General features: G+C 42.8%; 1 protein-coding gene across 3 annotated transcripts in view; it reads right to left on the bottom strand.

Annotated features, from left to right (window-relative positions):
* LOC144737784 (uncharacterized) overlaps positions 1-20,647 on the bottom strand; it is a 49,758-nt gene that overhangs the window by 9,057 nt on the left and 20,054 nt on the right. For 2 of the 3 annotated variants that reach the window (XR_013589076.1, XR_013589074.1), the window contains 3 exons: positions 13,271-13,420; positions 9,183-9,330; positions 6,240-6,337 (listed from right to left, as the gene is read on the bottom strand). The gene's annotated coding sequence lies outside the window, so the exon portion shown is untranslated. The remainder of the gene's footprint in view (positions 1-6,239; positions 6,338-9,182; positions 9,331-13,270; positions 13,421-20,647) is intronic. The other variant, XR_013589075.1, reaches the window with a different exon arrangement.

Below are 20,647 nucleotides of genomic sequence, written 5' to 3'. Positions count from 1 at the left end.
GCTTACAGCAGCCCTGACGTCAGCAGGCCACGTGGTACACCAGGGGGGATATCTGAGGGAAAGGTTACAGAAGGGGCACGTGGGGGAAGCCCGGGAACCCGCTAGTAGGTTATAGAGAGGAGGCCTGGCCGGGGCAGAGGGAGGCCACACTGGGAGCATAAAAGGGGTCCCTGAGAGAGAGCTCGTGCTGTTGAAGATCGTCGCCATCATCACTGTCATCTCGTCACCATTGTCGTTGTCATCTTCACTCGATATTGCGCTGCTAGACGATAGTTGGCTGTCTCGGTTCAGCGCCATCAGTGTTTGACGGCTAGAGTTATGTATAGACGAGCAACCCATGTAGAGTTGTGTATAAGCGAGCGACTGAAGAGTGTGTTCCAGCGTAGGGTGTGTATTGTGCCGAGGGTGTTCATTAAATAAAATAAGTGCCTCCAACTCTTCGCGTCTCCGAGTTAGTCACTACACAAGGATAAGAGGTATGAGCAACTCAAGAGGAAGGTAAAATGGGGGGAGGCGGAATGAATATCTGATGCTGTCTTTTCCCTATCCCATGCGGTTGCTGCCGGGTCAACTTAAGTTTAAGAATACATCAACGATTTGTTTGACGACTAAGGGCATGCAAAGCGGTTTATCTATGGGGATACAAAATAACAAAAGTAAATATGAATGACAAGTTCTACAGTGACATAGAATATAATAAAGTCATTAAACGTTCATGAGGAGGTTTTCTTTGACGCTACATTCCCAGTCATGATTGATACTCCCTGGACTCCGTGCTACTCTTCACACTGGCCTCAAAGCGGCGAACGCTGGCAGGGTTATATGGCTTGCCAAAGATATATAAAGAAGATACACCCCTTCGTCCAATTGTCTCTACTATCAACTCCCCCACCTACAAACTGGCTCGTTTTTTGTCTGAAATCCTGCGGCCTTTCACTGGAAAAACCACATCTGCGGTATTAAACTCTACTGACCTGGTATCGACAATCAAGGGAATTTCCCTGTCCCCAGACGACCTGCTTGTCAGTTTTGATGTGGTTTCTTTATTCACCAAAGTTCCTGTACCTGACACCATCGCAATCATTTGAAGACTTGGTTCATCAAGGACTGAATACTGAGGTACCCCCCCCCCCCCCCTGGTGAGACACTGCTTAACCAATACATACTTCACCTGGAATTGAACTTTCTACAAACAAACTGAGGGCACCCCAATGGGCTCCCCCCTATCTTCAGTTGTAGCCAACGTTTTCATGGAGAAATTTGAGACTGACGCCATCCAGACTGCCACTCTACGCCCGACCTTATGGAAGAGGTACGTAGATGACACTTTTGTCATCTAGCCACATGGCCGGCCTGCTCTAGACCAATTCCTCGACCACATCAATTCCATACACCCAGCCATCAGATTCACCATGGAAGTAAAAAAAATGGCAAGCTACCCTTTTTGGATGTCCTAAATAAAAGGAGATCTAATGGTTCAATGAGCCACTCTGTCTACAGGAAAGCCACCCATATGGATGCTTACCTAAAACCGGATTCCCACCACTATACATCCCAGAAGAATTCCCTCATCAAGACTCTACACCAGGGGTCCTCAAACTACGGCCCGCGGGCCACATGTGGTCCACCGAGGACATTTATCCGGCCCATGGTCACTAATTGAGCTGCGCTTGTGAGCACTAATTGGGCTGCGCTGGTGAGCACTAATTGGGCTGCGCTGGTGAGCACTCATTGTGCTGCGGTGGTGGGCACTGATTGGGCTGCGGTGGCGAGCACTGATTTGGCTGCGCTGGTGAGCACTGATTGAGCTGCGGCGGTGGGCACTGATTGAGCTGCGGCGGTGGGCACTCATTGGGCTGCGCTGGTGAATGGTTCAATGGGCTAATTGACTGGACTTGCCCCCCAGGCCTAAGGCTGCCAGCCCTCCCCTGGCTGCGCTTGACTGGCTCTCTCTCCCTCAGCTCCCTCACTTGCCCCTCGGCTCCACTCCCAGTGATATTCCTGTGTGCTGAGTCAATGATAGAGGGGTAATAACAGAGTGATCTCTGATCTCTGGAGGGGCTGCCTGCTGTTTTCCCGTGCTGGTCAGTGACAGACAGCCGAGGAGTAGGAAACCCAATTTAAATGACAGTAATTGCATTTATATTCTGATTGCTATTCAGTTGTATGAGGTTATATGTTGTATGTTGTGTAAGCCCCGGTTCATACTGTTGCGATCTCTGAGCAGTGCGAGTTCAGCCATATGCTTGTATGGCTGAACTTGCATTAGATTCGGAAGAAAAAAGACACATGTGCCTCCTTTTTCCTGCAGTGGAATCGGATCGCATGGGTCTTCTCCCCCAAGCGATCAGATTCATCAGATTCCTATGCGAGTTCGCAGATCGCACTGCGATCTGTAAACAAAACTGCAGGTGTAATTAACTTTTTAATGGCACCCGCACCAGTGTGAGCCTGGGGTAAAAGCGGAGTTCCCCCAATCAGACTGCATTGATGGGCAGTGCAGTCTGTATGTCTATGTGTGGGCAAAGGTATTGCTGGTATATTGTTTTTGTAGTGCTGCATATATATATATATTGGTATTTTACTAATAGCAATTTTGACTCCCTAGGAAACAATGATGTCAAGAAAGAGAAAAATTGACTCGGAGTGTAGGATATTCAAAGAACAGTGGACTTATGATTACTTTTTCATGCAGTACAAGGAAAGAGCTGTGTGTCTGATATGACAGAATATAGTGTCTGTGTTCAAAGAATACAATTTACGTCGACACTATGAAACTCAACATTAAGATAAATATGATTGTTTGGTCGGAGAAGTGAGAAAATATAAAATATTAAAACTGAAAAATACATTAACAACTCAGCAAAATACTTTTGTGAAGCAGAAGCAGCTAAATATGTCATCACTGCGAGCAAGTTTTCAAGTTGCCAAGCTAATAGCGTGCACTGGCAGACCATTCGTGGAGGGAGAATTTGTTAAAGAATGCCTTCTTTCTGTTGCCAAAGAGATGTGTCCAGAGAAGGCCGATTTATTTAGTACAGTGAGTCTTTCAGGACCTACAATTACACGGAGGATTTAAGAAATGGGAGACAATTTGCATCAGCATTTGCAAAACTCCACAAAAAAACTTTCCTATTTTTCCTTGGCAATGATGTTCGTGATTCTGCACAACTTCTAATTTTTATTCGTGGGACGAATGACTATTTCGAAGTCACAGAAGAGCTTGCTGCACTGCAAAGCATCCAAGGAACAACTACAGGAGAGGATATCTATGAAAAGGTTTGCCAAACTGTGAATGGTTTGGAGCTGAACTGGGCTAAACTAGCCAGTGTGACAACTGATGGTGCTCCTAGCATGGTGGGGTCTAAGAAAGGAGTAATTAACCAAGAGATGGCCAAACATAACCATTATCATCCAATAGCCATACACTGCCTCATCCACCAACAAGCGCTGTGTAGTAAATCACTGAAGTGCAAAAAAAGTTCCAATTTAGATTTAAAGAGCTTCATCTCCATGAACAGGACATACAGCTTTTCCGTAACCCATTTTCTATTGACATTGAAAATGTGGATACAATTTACCAAATGGAACTGGCTGAACTGCAGAATTGTGACTCTCTTAAAGACGCATTCAAGTCAAGCAGCCTTCATAATTTCTATGCATCTCTCCCCTCTGAGACATATCCTCATCTCAAGAACCATGCACTAAAAATGGCAACCATCTTTGACAGCACTTATGTCTGTGAACAGACTTTTTCCAGAATGAAACATTTGAAATCTCCAACCAGATCTAGACTAACGGATGCACACTGCATCACTTGTTACGACTAGCAGAGACAAATATGGAACCGGACATTGACCATCTCATTAGCCAAACGCAGGCCCATAGTTCCCTTTGAAATACTGGCAAGTTTGTTGATTTAACTTCACTTGTTCTTCATTTTAAATATTGTATTTGTTCCCGTTTTGTTTCTTCTCTTCAAAATAAGATATATGCAGTGTGCATAGGAATTTGTTCATAGTTTTTTTTAACTATAGTCCGGCCCTCCAACGGTCTGAGAGACAGTGAACTGGCCCCCTGTTTAAAAAGTTTGAGGACCCCTGCTCTACACCATAGAGCCCAATGCATCTCCGACCAGGAACACATTGCCAGTGAACTCAAGCACGTACGAGAAGCTCTTAAGGCTAATGGTTACTCCGACTACACAATCCGCAACGCCATCACTCCAACCATCAAGAAGGATCCTGTTGAGGAGCCTTTCAAAACCATCACCTTACCCTACATTGCTGGGGTCACAAAAAAGATCTCCAAAATCCTGATTAAACACAAGATCCAGGTCCGATTCAACACAGTACATTAAATCCGTGATCTGGTCCCGTCTGTAAGAGATGTGGTTCCAGACATACAGTACCCTTGCGTCTACAAACTAAGTTGCCTCTGTGGTAGCAGTTACACTGGAGAAACCAAACGACATGTCTCGGACCGTATCCATGAACATAAAGCAGACCTGAAACACGGTAGGACAAACACCTCAGCCGTGGCAGATCACTGTTACAATTCAGTGGGCTCACATGACATTGACTTCTCCAAGACAGAGGTTCTCTGCAAGCCATCTGGCTACCATGAGAGATTCGTTCATGAGGCGATCCACATATACAAACAGAGACAATTTCAACCGAGAAGATGGATTCTGGCTCAGCAATCATTGGAAGGACGTAATAAACCATTTCGGATTTTAACTGATTGTGTTCACGTTTACGGTGACTTTTAGACCACAGTCCACTCACTGACATTGACTATATATCTTTTATTCTCTGCAGGGAATGGATTCGTTGCTCCGCTGCAAGTCTCATACCACCACTCTCCCATTGACATATTTCGTTGCTTCCTCTTAGTACCTTTCATGCGACGGTCAATGGTATAATGTATAGCAGATTATTTAATAATAAATAGTATAAAAGTGTAATGTTTAACATAATGTATAAGGTAATATATAGTATCGTAATTGTATAGTGAATATACAGCAGTGTGGTATAGAGTAGGGTGGGTAGAATAATACATAGTGTATATCACAATGTATAGTCTAAGGTATAGGGTGGTGTATAGTTATACAGTATATAATTTAATGTTGGGTTTGTCTATGGCAGTATATAGTACGGGGTAGACCCGTGTGATGTAAGAGAAAAAAGTTTAGCTGGAGGCATATTATATTTTTTGCAACATAGAATTGTAATGTGTGACTTACTGTTAGTAGCTCAGCTTATTGGAGAGTATATTTAGTATACTGATGATACTGATGTAGTTTATACTTTAGTTTTTTTACGTGGTGGTTTAGTTACTGCAACTCCATACTATTAACATTCCTTCCCTTTACTAATGCTAACTCTACTCCCTCCCTTTGATGCTGCTAATTCTGCATAATGCACGGGCATAATATGACTTTGAAACCTCCCGCCAACCTCCTACGCATTCCACAAGTAGTGACTAATCCCATATCTGCATTTCCCATAAATATGCTAAATTCCTCTTGATATGCAAATTATTTTGTCAAGGCGCTCTTCCCCTCCAACCCAGCTTAAATATACGCTGCCAAGCCTGGTGGTGGTTCATTCAGACGCTGTCTTTCTGACAGACCTGTTCTTCACCTGAGGACGTCTGCTTGCGTTGTGGCCGAAACGTCGTGAGAATTATTTTATGTTTTATTTTTTTTATTTCATTATTTCCCTTCTACGTGACTTTACCGAAAGAACCAAGAAAACGTGGCCACGTTTTATTTTTACGTGGCAGAGTAAGTGTGCGTGCGTCCAAAATAAAAAATATTGTATATTTCATGTTATTCTTTTTTACTTCATATTCATGATCAGCACCCTTCATTAGAAGACAATTTTGTGTTGCCTTGGTTCAAATTTCACTAAATTTAGAATCACAATTCCATAATTTATTATTCAAACACCCTTTAATATTTGTGACATATATCAGGTTTATAACCCTTCAAGAATATCATGACAATCTACGTCAGTCATTCAATCAATCAAAGGCTGCATATTTTAGATGAGGAAATGTAAACCAACTTAAATGTAAGCTATTTTTATGTTATCTCATTACAATGCAAGTATGCCCCGCAATCTTTGATCCAATACAATCACAATATCCATAACTATTTTGGAATTGGTTGTAATGCAACGCGAAGCCAACACAGTGAAAAGGAGACGCATGCATATGATTTTTATAATAATTACCCTCGTCTCAATGTTCTTCACTTTGTAGATGTCACTAATTGATGTTCCCTCAGGTAAACACGCATCTACTTTGGTGATTATAACGAACGTGTTGATATCTACAATAAAAAAAGATATCATTGTTAATATAATACATTTGTACATTGGAGATACTATGCTTCAGGGTATTAAAAGTAACACTTGAAATGTTGTCTTTTTCATCATCAGCAGGCGAGGTCAATCCAAAATGGTTTTAATCTTCTCTGGCAATAAAATACGTGGTGAATTAAGATGTTCAAACACCAATTAGAAACCTTTGCAAGAAATCAAGTCTGCATTAACCACACGTACTTGTGGTGAACATGCAAACAAACATGCTCTGATAATTTATGCATTGTCTTTGAAACTGTTTGGTCTACACCAGAGACAGCAGCCTTCTATAGGGCCTAGTCTCACCAGTGTCAGACCAGCGAACGCCAAAAGGTGAACAGTACAAAGACACGTGCATTCTTTGAGTCTTTCGGTAAAGTCACGTAGATAGGTTCAAAGGAATTAGCTTCCAAAGACAAACTATTTATAAGGGCTTGAAATGGGCGTAGCCCAAATGTCAGCAGCCAATGTTAATGCAAATTGTGGGCAGCCAACTTGAAGGTGGTTGGTTATCCACCACTCGAAGGGCTGCCAGGTGAAAATTTCCATGTTAATGAGAGATTAGCATGTTAATGGCAAATCGCAGAGCCACAACCGGGGGGTAGTCGGCGCACGGAGTGGCTGTGTTGGTGTGAATCCTGTCAAAGCGCAAGTTTGAGATGGGCGTAAAGCACAACTAACTTCGGAAGGTGGTAGGATGGGAACATCACAGCCATTTATGACTTAAACTGGTTAATAACATTCTTCTAATGATTGCTGGGTTTGGACCCATCTTCACGGTTGAAATTGTGTCTGTGTATACAGTGAGGGAAAAAAGTATTTGATCCCCTGCTGATTTTGTACGTTTGCCCACTGACAAAGAAATAATCAGTCTATACTTTTAATGGTAGGTTTATTTGAACAGTGAGAGGCAGAATAACAACAACAAAATCCAGAAAAACGCATGTCAAAAATGTTATAAATTGATTGGCATTTTAATGAGGGAAGTAAGTATTTTACCCCTCTGCAAAACATGATTTAGTACTTGGTGGCAAAACCCTTGTTGGCAATCACAGAGGTCAGACGTTTCTTGTAGTTGGCCACCAGATTTGCACACATCTCAGGAGGGATTTTGTCCCACTCCTCTTTGTAGATCTTCTCCAAGTCATTAAGGTTTCGAGGCTGACATTTGGCAACTCGAACCTTCAGCTCCCTCCACAGATTTTCTATGGGGTTAAGGTCTGGAGACTGGCTAGTCCACTCCAGGACCTTAATGTGCTTCTTCTTGAGCCACTCCTTTGTTGCCTTGGCCGTGTGTTTTGGGTCATTGCCATGCTGGAATACCCATCCACGACCCATTTTCAATGCCCTGGCTGAGGGAAGGAGGTTCTCACCCAAGATTTGACGGTACATGGCCCCGTCCATCGCCCCTTTGATGCGGTGAAGTTGTCCTGTCCCCTTAGCAGAAAAACACCCCTAAAGCATAATGTTTCCATCTCCATGTTTGACGGTGGGGATGGTGTTCTTGGGGTCATAGGCAGCATTCCTCCTCCTCCAAACACGGCGAGTTGAGTTGATGCCAAAGAGCTCCATTTTGGTCTCATTTGACCACAACACTTTCACCCAGTTGTCCTCTGAATCATTCAGATGTTCATTGGCAAACTTCAGACGGGCATGTATATGTGCTTTATTGAGCAGGGGGACCTTGCGGGCGCTGCAAGATTTCAGTCCTTCATGGCGTAGTGTGTTACCAACTGTTTTCTTGGTGACTATGGTCCCAGCTGCCTTGAGATCATTGACAAGATCCTCCCGTGTAGTTCTGGGCTGATTCCTCACCGTTCTCATGATCATTGCAACTCCACTAGGTGAGATCTTGTATGGAACCCCAGGCGAGGGAGATTGACAGTTATTTTGTGTTTCTTCCATTTGCGAATAATCACACCAACTGTTGTCACCTTCTCACCAAGCTGCTTGGCGATGGTCTTGTAGCCCATTCCAGCCTTGTGTAGGTCTACAATCTTGTCCCTGACATCCTTGGAGAGCTCTTTGGTCTTGGCCATGGCAGAGAGTTTGGAATCTGATTGATTGATTGCTTCTGTGAACAGGTGTCTTTATACAGGTAACTAGCTGAGATTAGGAGCACTCCCTTTAAGAGTGTGCTCCTAATCTCGGCTCGTTACCTGTATAAAAGACACCTGGGAGCCAGAAATCTTTCTGATTGAGAGGGGGTCAAATACTTATTTCCCTCATTAAAATGCAAATCTATTTATAACATTTTTGACATGCGTTTTTCTGGATTTTGTTGTTGTTATTCTGTCTCTCACTGCTCAAATAAACCTGCCATTAAAATTATAGACTAATCATTTCTTTGTCAGTGGGCAAACGTACAAAATCAGCAGGGGATCAAATACTTTTTTCCCTCACTGTAGGTAGAAACTGGTCCGAAGTGAGCTTGTACTTAATCGCCATGGGACCATGATTAATATAAAAAAATGACGTATGAAAGATAAATATTATCTGCAATCTATTTTATCCTAAGCACATCCTGACCTAACTGGCAGGCATTATCATAGGTTATATAGATTATATTTTATCGTTGCCTATTCATAGTCTGACTAATGCAGGTATACTATTATGTATTGACAAATTCATTTATTATTTATCTTCAATTACTTATAATCGAATAATACATATTGTTAATGTTACATAATCGTATATATTAGGCCTAATATTGAAGAAACAGTACCAATGATGTAAATAAATTGCGTACAAAAGCACGATAATAAGTTGTAAGTGTGTGGGCAAACGCAGGACACATGAGTGAGAAGATCTTACTTTCTTTTTGACGTGCATACCTCCCAAATCTCTTAAAACTATCCAAGTCATCTAATTCCATATTTTGAAATTGATCCATATCAGCGACGTAGGCCACGCAATGCACCTTGTTCCTTGGTTCAGACGTTATTTCTGTCTTGTCAGAAAACTGACCGAAAAAAATCAAAATTATTATGGTCAAATGTTTTTTTAACTTGGAAACATTTTTTTTCTAATGTTCATTTGCTATTGCAGCTTTACAATCTAAACTATGAATTTGTAATTTTATCTTATTTTTTCATGTAGAACTTTAACCAGAGTGCTGAACAAAGATTTATCAATTTGTATAACATAACAGTGGTGAGATGAGATGAGTAAATGAGAAGGATGGTAGTACATGATGAATATGGTGATGCATGACATAAATTAATACGAAACTGATGAGTGGATAATGATGAGTGACTGTTATGAATGGGTAAGGAAGTTGGGAAGAGGGATGAAGCTGAGGTTGCGGGAAGGGAGGGAGAATGGGAGTTTGTGTAGACAATAGGACTTTGTATGTGCAGTCTGCTCCAGTATCACGGGGCCAGAAGTGAAGAATAAAGGAATCGTGATTGGGCACAAAGAGGAAGGGGGACATACAGGATTGTCAATGTAGAGGGCATGAAAGAGTGTAGAAAGAAGAGGCAATTTGGATTTGTTGTAGTGGGTATGATGCATAAGAGGGAAGATAAAGCGTGAGCGAGATGCATGAATTCAGTCGAGTTAAGATGGGGGAGCGAATTAGAAGTGTTGCAGAAATATTTGAGATCAGGGGTGTGAACTTTGCGAACGCTGCACAGGTGAAAGCGCCAGGAACTGATATTGGCAGATATGTGGTCAGATAGAGAGAGGAGTCAAAAATGGCGCTGCCAAAATCAAGGGCAGACGAGACAGACAGAAGAGAGAAGATAGTCTGCCAGGGAGGAATGGAATGGGGAAACATAGAGAAATAATGATGTGGGTTTTGGCAGGGTTGATAGAAATAAAGTGCTTTGACATCCAAGATTGGATGGCGATCAATCATCTGGAAATGTGAGAAGCTAAGTCAGGAGTGAAAAAGGGGAAGTAGGGGAAAATCTGTTTATTATCAGCAATGAATGACGAGAGGAGGGATTTGAGTGGAGAGATGTCGAGAGAAAAATGGATTGGACAAAGGACAGAACATTGGGAGACAACGACAGTGACCAGGGATGGGGATAAATGATGTGGTTTGATGACGTCAGTCTGAGGACTGACATCAAGAAAGAGGCATATCCGAGATACCGGGAGAATAAAGAATAGACAATAGAGTGAGATGGTCAACTCTATTGAAGTCTGCAGTAAGGTCGAGTAGAATGAGAATAGAAGAATGGCCGGCGTGAGCAGAGTTTGACAAATAGCTATGTACTGCGAGTATGGCCGATTTAGTAGAATGGAAGAAATGAAACGCGGCTGGGAATCGTGAGCATAGGGAGTGAGAAGGAATGTCCCGAGTGAGGCAGGAGTGAACCAGGCATTTAAGAGGTTTAAGAAATAAAATGAGAAGGGAAATAGGATAGTAATTATCAGGGTGAAAAGTATCGAGATACGATTTTTAAGGAGTGGAAAGATGATAACAGCTTTGAAGTTCATAGAGAAGGCACCAGAGGAAACAGAATAGTTGAAGAGGGATACAAGGTAGGGGAGAATCAGAGGGAGGGGATGGGGTATGAGAGAGGAGGGGATAGGGTCCAGTGGACAGAGATTAGGAAAGGCTTTTAAAATTATGGAGCAGTTTTCAGAAGCAAATGTTGGACTAAAATATGAGAAAGTTCACTTGTTTGAGGTGCATGCCAGGAAAACAATTGAAACAACGACACAGTAGGTGAAGGGGAAGGAAATGAGGATTGGATGAAGTTGGTTTCATGAGCAAAACAAGTAAGCAAAATCTATGGCGGAAGGGACAGAATATAGGAATGATAGAGCAGCGGGAGAGTAGTGGAGAAGGTTATTGAGAGTTGAAAATAGTTGATGGGTAGCGATAGAGTTGATGAGGGCCGCAAAAAATCTTGTTTGGCTTTTTACAAGTTGGATAATAAGTGAGAAGCGAGGAACTGATGTTAAGCCAGGTTGTCAGTTGAGGGCAGGGCCAGATTACGGACTGGGCTTTAGGGGCTGCAGCCCAGGGGCTTCCGCCAGCTGGAGGGCCTCCAGAGATTAGGTGAAAAATTATGTCAGTTGTGAATGCTGAATTTTATTAGTTGTTAGCCTTGTAAAATTATTTAATTTTTATTTAAATTTGTTTTCCTTTTGAAAATATTACTGGGGGCCTCACAGTACCTGTAGCCCAGAGGCCTACAAAATCATAATCCGGCCCTGGTTGAGGGAGATGATTTCATAAGCATTTATATTTTACATAAGATGTATCATTTTGACTGGAGGAAGGGATTGATCCTAGGGTTGAGGAGGCTTGCTTGAAGGGGACCGAGGGGTGAAGGGGAGCCAGGAAATTGAGGTGGAAAAAGTGATTTGGAGAGCTATTAAGATGATGGTGAGCGGGCCCGGGTAAAACTACGTGGCCGGGAGTCAGAGCCATTGCCTGTACACCTTGGGGTGCGACAGGGATGTCCTCTGGCTCCCACATTATTTACCATCTATTTTGACCACATAGTTCGTGAAGCCGTCACTTGCTGTAAAGGAGTAATTTACATTTGGTACAGATACAATGGGAGGCTGATTGATGCCCGGGTGCGTTCAATGGATGGCTCCCTATTGCTCAACCACGTTATGTATGCCGATGATCTGGTAATTGCTGCTCACTCAGAGGAGGAGTTGGAGGTGCTGCTGCTGAACCTGGAGCTTGCCACTAAGAGGTGGGGCCTTACCATCAGCCCCACCAAAACTAATCCCCTGCCTGGGTATTTTGTACCATCGGACACTCCACCCCCACAACTCCCAATTGGTGATGGGGCATTTGTGGAGAGAGTGGAGAGTTTCCCATACCTTGGCATTGTACTCATGACCGGCTCCGGTTTAACAGAAGAGGTCTCACTCCGAATTAGTCGAGTGGCATTATATTTTCATCTGTTGCGAAATGCTGTGTGGAAGCTACCTGGTCTGTCGCTACGCACTAAGCTTCAGGTCTTCTTGGCCACGGTCATTCCCTCCCTTCTCTATGCTTGCGAAACGTGGACCCCTTAATGGAACATCTACGCCAGTTAGAAACATTGAGGCTGGCCTGCCTACGATCCATCCTGGGTTTAACCAGGCTGGATTGCGTGAGGAGCTCACAAATCCTTGAAAGATGTGAACAAAGTCCCTTTGGTGAGCTCCTCCGGCAGGCAAGGCTGCGTTGGCTGGGTCATGTAGCCCGCATGCCCAGCCACCGCATGCCTAAACAGCTTTTGTTCAGCCGGATCAAGGGGGCTAAATGGGCGCGGCATGGGCTAGAGAAGAGATGGTGTGATGTGGTACCGGAGGACATGGAGCTGTATGGACTTACTGATCACTGGTACCAGCGGTGTCAAGATTGGCCTCTGTGGAAGGGGCTCATAAATGACGCTACTGGGCAGTTTGAGGCAGTCACCCTCCAACAACAACAGAGGGCAGAGGAGCGATGCTCACAACAACGAGCGGAGCACCAGGTGGATAAAGCACAGCAAGTTGGCACAGTAGGGGGCACAGGTGGTGCATCAGCCAGTCGTCTCGGTCAGTTAGCCCGTGGCACCTGGGTCAGCTCCGTGACCTCCTGCCAGCGGGCGTTCGACACTTCACGTGCCTTCAAGGTGCACATGGCCTAGCACAAGCGTCACAGTGACGTCACCACCACTTAGTGGCGAATGGCGGTTGTTGTTGTTGTAAGTCGATGTGTTTGTGTGTGGGTCAATGTCTGTAAGTGTGTGTAAGTCGATGTGTGTCTGTCTTTTTTGCCCGGGCAACGCCGGGTACTTACCGCTAGTATTACTATACACTACTATAGTATTATATACTACTATTTTACTAGAAACTATTACTCTATACTACTAAATTACTAGACACAGTATTCTGGAAGAAAAAAACACTTTGTTGTGAATACAAATCAACAATACAATGGTGTGCAACATACTCACACTTTGTTTATCTTCAATCTGACCATTGAGAATCTTGTTAAACATTTCAAATGTGAATGTTTGAGGTTCCCATCCGATGGTGTCCATGACATTTACGTTAATTGGTGTTTCTTTTTGGTTTTGAAACGATGTAAGTTGATACTTTAGAAACTGCAATATATTTGCATGGTAGCAGACATACACATACATGTAAATACACTGTCCAAATATAATATATTGCATTAGTAAACATTGCATTTGAGACTAACAGTGTGATTGACATGTTGCCGTTTCGGCTGTTTTGTTCTTAACGTGGTCTAGTGGTTCACACAAACGGTAACTTCAACCACAGCTGCTTAAAATCAGTCGAATTCCCTGGTTAATGCAGCTGGTAAAAAAGTATGTAAAATTTTTGTTGAGATTATAATTCTAACTGTTTGGCTGTTACTGATTTTAATAATGGTCTTATTCAGAAAGTTCAACATGAAAGAAAATAGGTTTACTAGTTCGTTTTCCTTAACCCGTTTTCCAGAACCAGGAAAATGAAATTACCAAAAATAGATGTGGTTACCGGTTTGAACCAGTAAACTAAATAAATATATTGAATTTTCAATTAAATGGAGTACGCATATTTACTTTTTTACAATATATGTAAAGAGTGTTTGATAAACCACACGCAATATGAATATTTAATGCTTTGTTTTATTGAGTATGTCTTATATGAGAACCTGGTGCATTGTGTAAACATAAACACTGCTGAGACAAAGACTGCTGCGAGTAGCGCTGACCACCCACCCTCTTGTATGCAATGCTGGCCTTCATCTCTTCATATTTCAATTTTTTTTAAACGCTTTTACCAAGGTGCTGAACCAAACATTGCAATTTTTACAGCAAAACAGTGGTGAAATTAGATGAATTGATGAGAATGACGGTAAATTACGATGAAGATGGTGATGATGCGTGAAATAAACGATGATGAGGATGACAATGAATGGTTAAAGATAAGTTAATGTGTGATGAATGGTTTGGGAAAGCGGGTGGTGTTAATGATGGGGAAGGGAGGGGGGAATATGTGTTTGGGTAAGCAAGGAAAAATAAGTGAGTATTTTAAGGGGAGAACTAAAAATAGAGATTGTGGCTGATTGCTTGGCTGTAGGGGCTGTTTGTTCTAGTGTACGTGGGCAAGATGCGAGAAAAAAACGGAATCGTGATTAGTCACAGGGATGAGGGGGAAGAGACAGAGGCAGCTGGGATAGCAAACAAAGGAGCGTAGAACAAAACGAGGGAAGCAAGATCCGTTGGGGTCAGACCATGCAGAGATTTGAAAACCAAGGTGAGTAATTTGAAAAGGCAACGATAGTAGATGGGAAGCCAGGATCGCTAGATGAGGAGAGGCGATGTGTGGGAGTGGTAGCTGGCGATCTTGGCAGTGGAATTTTGGATTTGTTGGCGTGGTTTAAATGCATAGGAGCAACGACCGAGCGTGAGGGAGTTGCAATAATCAAGTCGAGTGAAGATGAGGGAGTGAAATAGAGGTATTTGAAATGAGGGGGTGGACTTTGCGAATGTTGTACTGGTGAAAGTGGAAGAAACGGGCAGGGGAATATATGTGGTCGGATAGAGAGAGCAGTCATAGGTGACTCCAATATTACGGCAGACGAGACAGGGGTAAGAGAGAAATGGGTAAATGAGATAGAACAGAAAGGAGGTGATTTATAAGCAGGTGTAGAGGTGTAAACTCACACGGAGACGAGATTCTCTGTAAGGGTTATTGCCAGCTTATATAACTACCACACTCCCGTACAGGATCACAGGATCACACCACTTCTACACTTGGTCCTTCCCGTGGACCGTCCAGGTACATCGGCCTATCCTAACCTAAGCTCCCCACTAATCCCACTTTTTCCTTGGACGAGAGTCTCGATGCCGAGTGGCGTCTCTTCTGTTCGGCGTGTCTTCCAATCCCACGGCTCCCCACAACGACCCCGCCCCTCACCCCGGGGTCCCCCCTAAGTACCTTGCTCCTCTGGATACATGACGCCAAGCTATGACGTCATCCCACCCTGCCGATTCCTCACTTCCTCCTACTACTCCTCTACACAGGGAAGAAAATAATATGGGTTTTGGCCGGACTGATAGAGAGAAAGTGCTGGGACATCCACGATTGGATTGCGATCAAGGAGCTGGAAATGTGAGAAGAATGGTCAGGAGTGAATAAGGGGAAGGAGAGTAAAATTCGTTTTTAGGTTTTTTCGGTAAAGTCACGTAGGTAAAAAATTAAAATTAATAAAAGTAAAATAAAATAAAAATAAAAATCACGACGTTTCGGAGGCAACACAAGCGTCCGTCTTCAGGTGGAACCGTCACAGCCCGACAGCTGTATCAAGTAAATGAGAGATTACAAGAGATACCACTCCGTATATATAATGGTTGAGGGGGGGGAAGGGCCAGGAAAGGCCCACTTTTTATTATTATGGTAAGGTGCGGCTTGAGACTACGAATAGACTACAGACTACGGAGTGGTATCTCTTGTAATCTCTCATTTACTTGATACAGCTGTCGGGCTGTGACGGTTCCACCTGCAGACGGAAGCTTGTGTTGCCTCCGAAACGTCGTGATTTTTATTTTATTTTACTTTTATTAATTTTAATTTTTTACCTACGTGACTTTACCGAAAAAACCTAAGAATATGAATCTTTGCAGTCACGAAAGCTTCAAATATAGAAATAAAATGTGTTTATTATCTTCTTGGTTCTTTCGGTAAAGTCACGTAGAAGGAAAATAATAAAATAATAAAAATAAAACATAATAAAATAATTCTCACGACGTTTCGGCCACAACGCAAGCAGCCGTCTTCAGGTGGAGAACAGGTCTGTCGAGAAGGCAGAGTCTGAATGGCACGCCCCAGTCTTGGAGCGACTATTTATGCTGGGATGGAGGGGCGAAGAGCGTCTTGACAAAATAATTTGCATATCAAGAGGAATTTAGCATTCTAGATATGAAGCTTTCGTGACTGCAAGGATTCATATTCTTAGGTTTTTTCGGTAAAGTCACGTAGGTAAATTTTTTTTTTTTAATTAATAAAAGTAAAAATAAAAATAAAAATCACGACGTTTCGGAGGCAACACAAGCTTCAGTCTTCAGGTGGAACCGTCACAGCCCGACAGCTGTATCAAGTAAATGAGAGATTACAAGAGATACCACTCCATATATATAATGGTTGAGGGGGGGGGGAAGGGCCAGGAACGGCTCACTTTTCATTATTATGGTAAGGTGCAGCTTGAGACTACGAATAGACTACATAACAAATGACTTGACTGAGCCTTCATTATGGAGAGGTGCGGTTTGTGACTACGCCTAGCCTACATAACAAAATGCTGCATAGGAGAATACAAGATATATAGTCAATGTCAGTGAGTGGACTGCGGTCTGAAAGTCACCGTAAACGTGAACAGCAACGAAATTATGGGGAAGAGTGATTGATGAGATGGCGTCTACAAACTAAGCTGTGTCTGCAGCAGCAGTTACATTGGGGAAACTAGGCGACATGTCTAAGACCGTGTTGGTGAACATAAGGCAGATCTGAAACACGGTAGGACCAATACCTCGGCCATGGCCGATCATTGTTTTAACGCTGTGGCCACACATTAAATTGATTTCTCCAAGACGAAGGTATCAATAATAGAGGTGTTTGGATTGGGTCGAAGGTACTTTGCAAACCCACTGGCTATCAACAAAGATTCGTTCATGAAGCCATCCATATTTATAGACACAGACACAATTTCAACCGAGAAGATGGGTACAAACTGAGCAATCATTGGAAGGACGTTATTAACCAGTTTAAGTCATAACTGGCTGTGATGTTTCCACCCTACATTCCGATGTTAGTTGTTATTTTCGGCTCTCTTATTTTAAATTAACAGGTTAAATTTCTCACACTAATGCAGCCACCTCACGCGCTGATGCAGCAGAGGCTCTGTGAATTTATATTAACATGCTAATCTCTCACATTAACATAGCCACCTCCGCGCCCTCCGTCATGGACATCGTCCTCTGATCTTACATTAACAGTCTAATTTCTCACATTAACATCACTAGCCTGGCCCACTTTGTGTATGACCCTTGGGCTACACCCATTTTAAACCTTTAAAACAGTCTGCCTCAGCAGCTTTGCTCCTTTTTTCCTCCTGATGACGATCGCTCGTGTCGTGATCAAAACGTCATAGTTTTTGTTATTTTCTTTCAACTTATCTACGTGACTTTACCGAAAGACCCAAAGAATATCGTGGAGGGAAACAGGCAAGGCAAATGAGCCAGATGCCTTCTATGACCTCCAGTCCCAGGTGCTCGCGAAAGTGGACCCTGAGAATAGGGTCATCCTGTGATGTAAAAATGCAGCTACCTTGGCTGGAGTTATTGGAAAATATTTGGGAGATTAGCTCAATTCTAGATTTGAAGCTTTCATGACTGCAAGGATTCATACTCTTAGTTCTTTCGGTAAAGTCACGTAGGTAAAAAATGAAATTAAAATTAATTTTAAAAAATCACGACGTTTTTAAATTCATGTTTTACCTACGTGACTTTACCGAAAGAACTAAGAGTATAGATTAGCTCAATAACAATGGTACAAGGCTGCTAGTCTTCTGTGTTGTTCATGGCCTTATAATAACCAACACGCTGTGATGGCATTAGCGCATCCACACAACATCATGGATACATACCAGGTCCAAGTACATCTGCTGGACTAGCACATGCGGGCTTACGGTGGAGCTAAATTGACCATCAGATTGTCATTTGTAAGATGCGGGGGTCATTCTTCCACTGCGGTTGCGGGCATCAACTCTCGACTCCATTTCGAACCCACAAGAGCCTGGTCTCAGGTTTCGATTTAAAGCTTTCGTGACTGCAGGGATTAATCTTCTTGGTTCTTTCAGTAAAGTCACGTAGAAGGGAAATAATAAAATAAAAAAATAAAACAATAAAATACAATTCTCACGACGTTTCGGCTACAATGCAAGCAGCCGTCGTCAGGTAAAGAACAGGGCTGTCGGAAACACAGCGTCTGAATGTTCTTCACCTGAGGACGGCTGCTTGCGTTGTGGCCGAAACGTCGTGAGAATTGTATTTTATTATGTTTTATTTTTATTATTTTATTATTTCCCTTCTACGTGACTTTACCGAAAGAACCAAGAAGATGGTCTCAGGTTGTTGATGAAGATTGCAAGTGACAATTTCATGATCTCTTGCGGATGGAGGTTGGCATCGTTCCTCCCTGGCCTGATGCCGAGGGGAATTCTGGACCGTGGCTCTTGCAGCTGCTATTACTGCTTTGGTTATGGAGTCCAGACACACCCCTAGAGACCCCTGACCGCGGCTGATGTTGGACGTGTTTCGGCTAACTGGGAGAAAGTGGACAGGCTCACCTCACTCCATTAACAACACCCCACGTCAGAGAACGTGGAGGCTTCATTGCAGCCTTCATACATAGGTTCGGAGAGCTGGGCAGCACTGCAAAGATGAGCGGTGTTTGCCAGTTGCTGATGATATCGAAACTGCCGTTTGCAACTCATGACCACAAAAAAGAGTTTAATTCATAAAAAAAAATTGCAGCACAACACCATCCCTGAGGAAAAGAGCGATGATCTAATCTCTGACCTCCCAGCAACAGGTTTGCAGGTGTGCTGAGAGGTCTTTCAGAGAAGAACCCCAAATTGTAAATGTTAGTTTTGATATCAGTCCATCAAGTTTTAGAAGTTTTGCCTTTTTAATATCCGATGAACTTTTTTCAGCTCAATAATCTCTGCATAATCTCTCAAAAAGTGACCTGCCATTAGCTCCCATTGATCTCAAAGATTAACATTCCCTGCAAGTGATCACACGTGGTGGATCCCTTTGGAAAACCTATGTAAGTGTCCTCAATGCAAAAACCAGTGTGAAATACTCCATCACAGCAGACATCAGCCAACGGCTGTGAAGACTTAGTTAGACATTATTTTTTACTCTTCAGTGCAATATACACAGTACTGTAGTCTGTGACTCATACATCTTAACCCCTTATCAGTGCCTACCTTATTGCAGACCAATTCCGACCTTATTGGTCAACCTGTGCCCTTATAAATGTCAACGTTCATCCTACAAAGTCCCATCGCAAGGGAGAAACACAAACAAAGAGACAAAAATAGTTTGCCCGTATTGAAACGGCTCTATGCCAGATGGACCTGAACACTCAATTTTCCTGTGCAAGAATAACGGGTAAACTGTATGGGTTAACGGGTTAGGTGACTGGTGATGGGAGTACAGGCCAGATATCCTACACGCTTTAGTGGCACTGAGGCACGTGAAATGGGGAGAACATATACCGCCCAATGTTGGAGTTACAGGTTATCTTTTTTCTCCTTAATATCCCGCACCTTGTATTAGCGTAGAAACACTTTTTTTCTTGCAACGGCTTGCAGTTTATTTGCCTGAGCCTTGGAGACCCAAACAAATCACAATTGCCACACATCCGTTCCATGCACAAACGTTCACTTCTCAATTCGCAAGCGACAATGCCCGATAGGCCAGAGAAGTCGGAGATAACCACAAATTGACGTGTCATTTAACAATCTCAAACTCGACATGTCTGCCATATTTTTTTTAATTGTGTTGGTAAAAAATATTGTTGACAAAGATTCTCCAACATTTTAATGATAGCCATAAAACCGAGGATCGCGTATTCAATCGTTTTGATGACATTCAAATTGATGGAATTAACGGCTGGATGCGTGTAAAATATAAAAGCATACAGTGAGGGAAAAAGGTATTTGATCCCCTGCTGATTTTGTACGTTTTCCCACTGACAAAAAATGATCAGTCTATAATTTTAATGGTAGGTTTATTTGAACAGTGAGAGACAGAATAACAACAACAAAATCCAAAAAAACGCATGTCAAAAATGTTATAAATTGATTTGCATTTTAATGAGGGAAATAAGTATTTGACCCCCTCTCAATCAGAACGATTTCTGGCTCCCAGGTGTCTTTTATACAGGTAATGAGCTGAGATTACGAGCACACTCTTAAAGGGAGTGCTCCTAATCTCAGCGTGTTACCTGTATAAAAGACACCTGTTCACAGAAGCAATCAATCAATCAGATTCCAAACTCTCCACCATGGCCAAGACCAAATAGCTCTCCAAGGATGTCAGCGACAAGATTGTAGACCTACACAAGGCTGGAATGGGCTACAAGACCATCGCCAAGCAGGTTGGTGAGAAGGTGACAACAGTTGGTGCGATTATTCGCAAATGGAAGAAACACAAAAGAACTGTCAATCTCCCTCGGCCTGGGGCTCCATGCAAGATCTCACCTCGTGGAGTTGTAATGATCATGAGAACGGTGAGGAATCAGCCCAGAACTAC

Source organism: Lampetra planeri, chromosome 74, assembly GCF_965212315.1.
Source record: "Lampetra planeri chromosome 74, kcLamPlan1.2.h2, whole genome shotgun sequence".
Lineage (NCBI taxonomy): Eukaryota > Metazoa > Chordata > Hyperoartia > Petromyzontiformes > Petromyzontidae > Lampetra > Lampetra planeri.
Note: the sequence above shows the minus strand (reverse complement) of the source record. Positions and strands in the feature narration are given on the sequence as shown.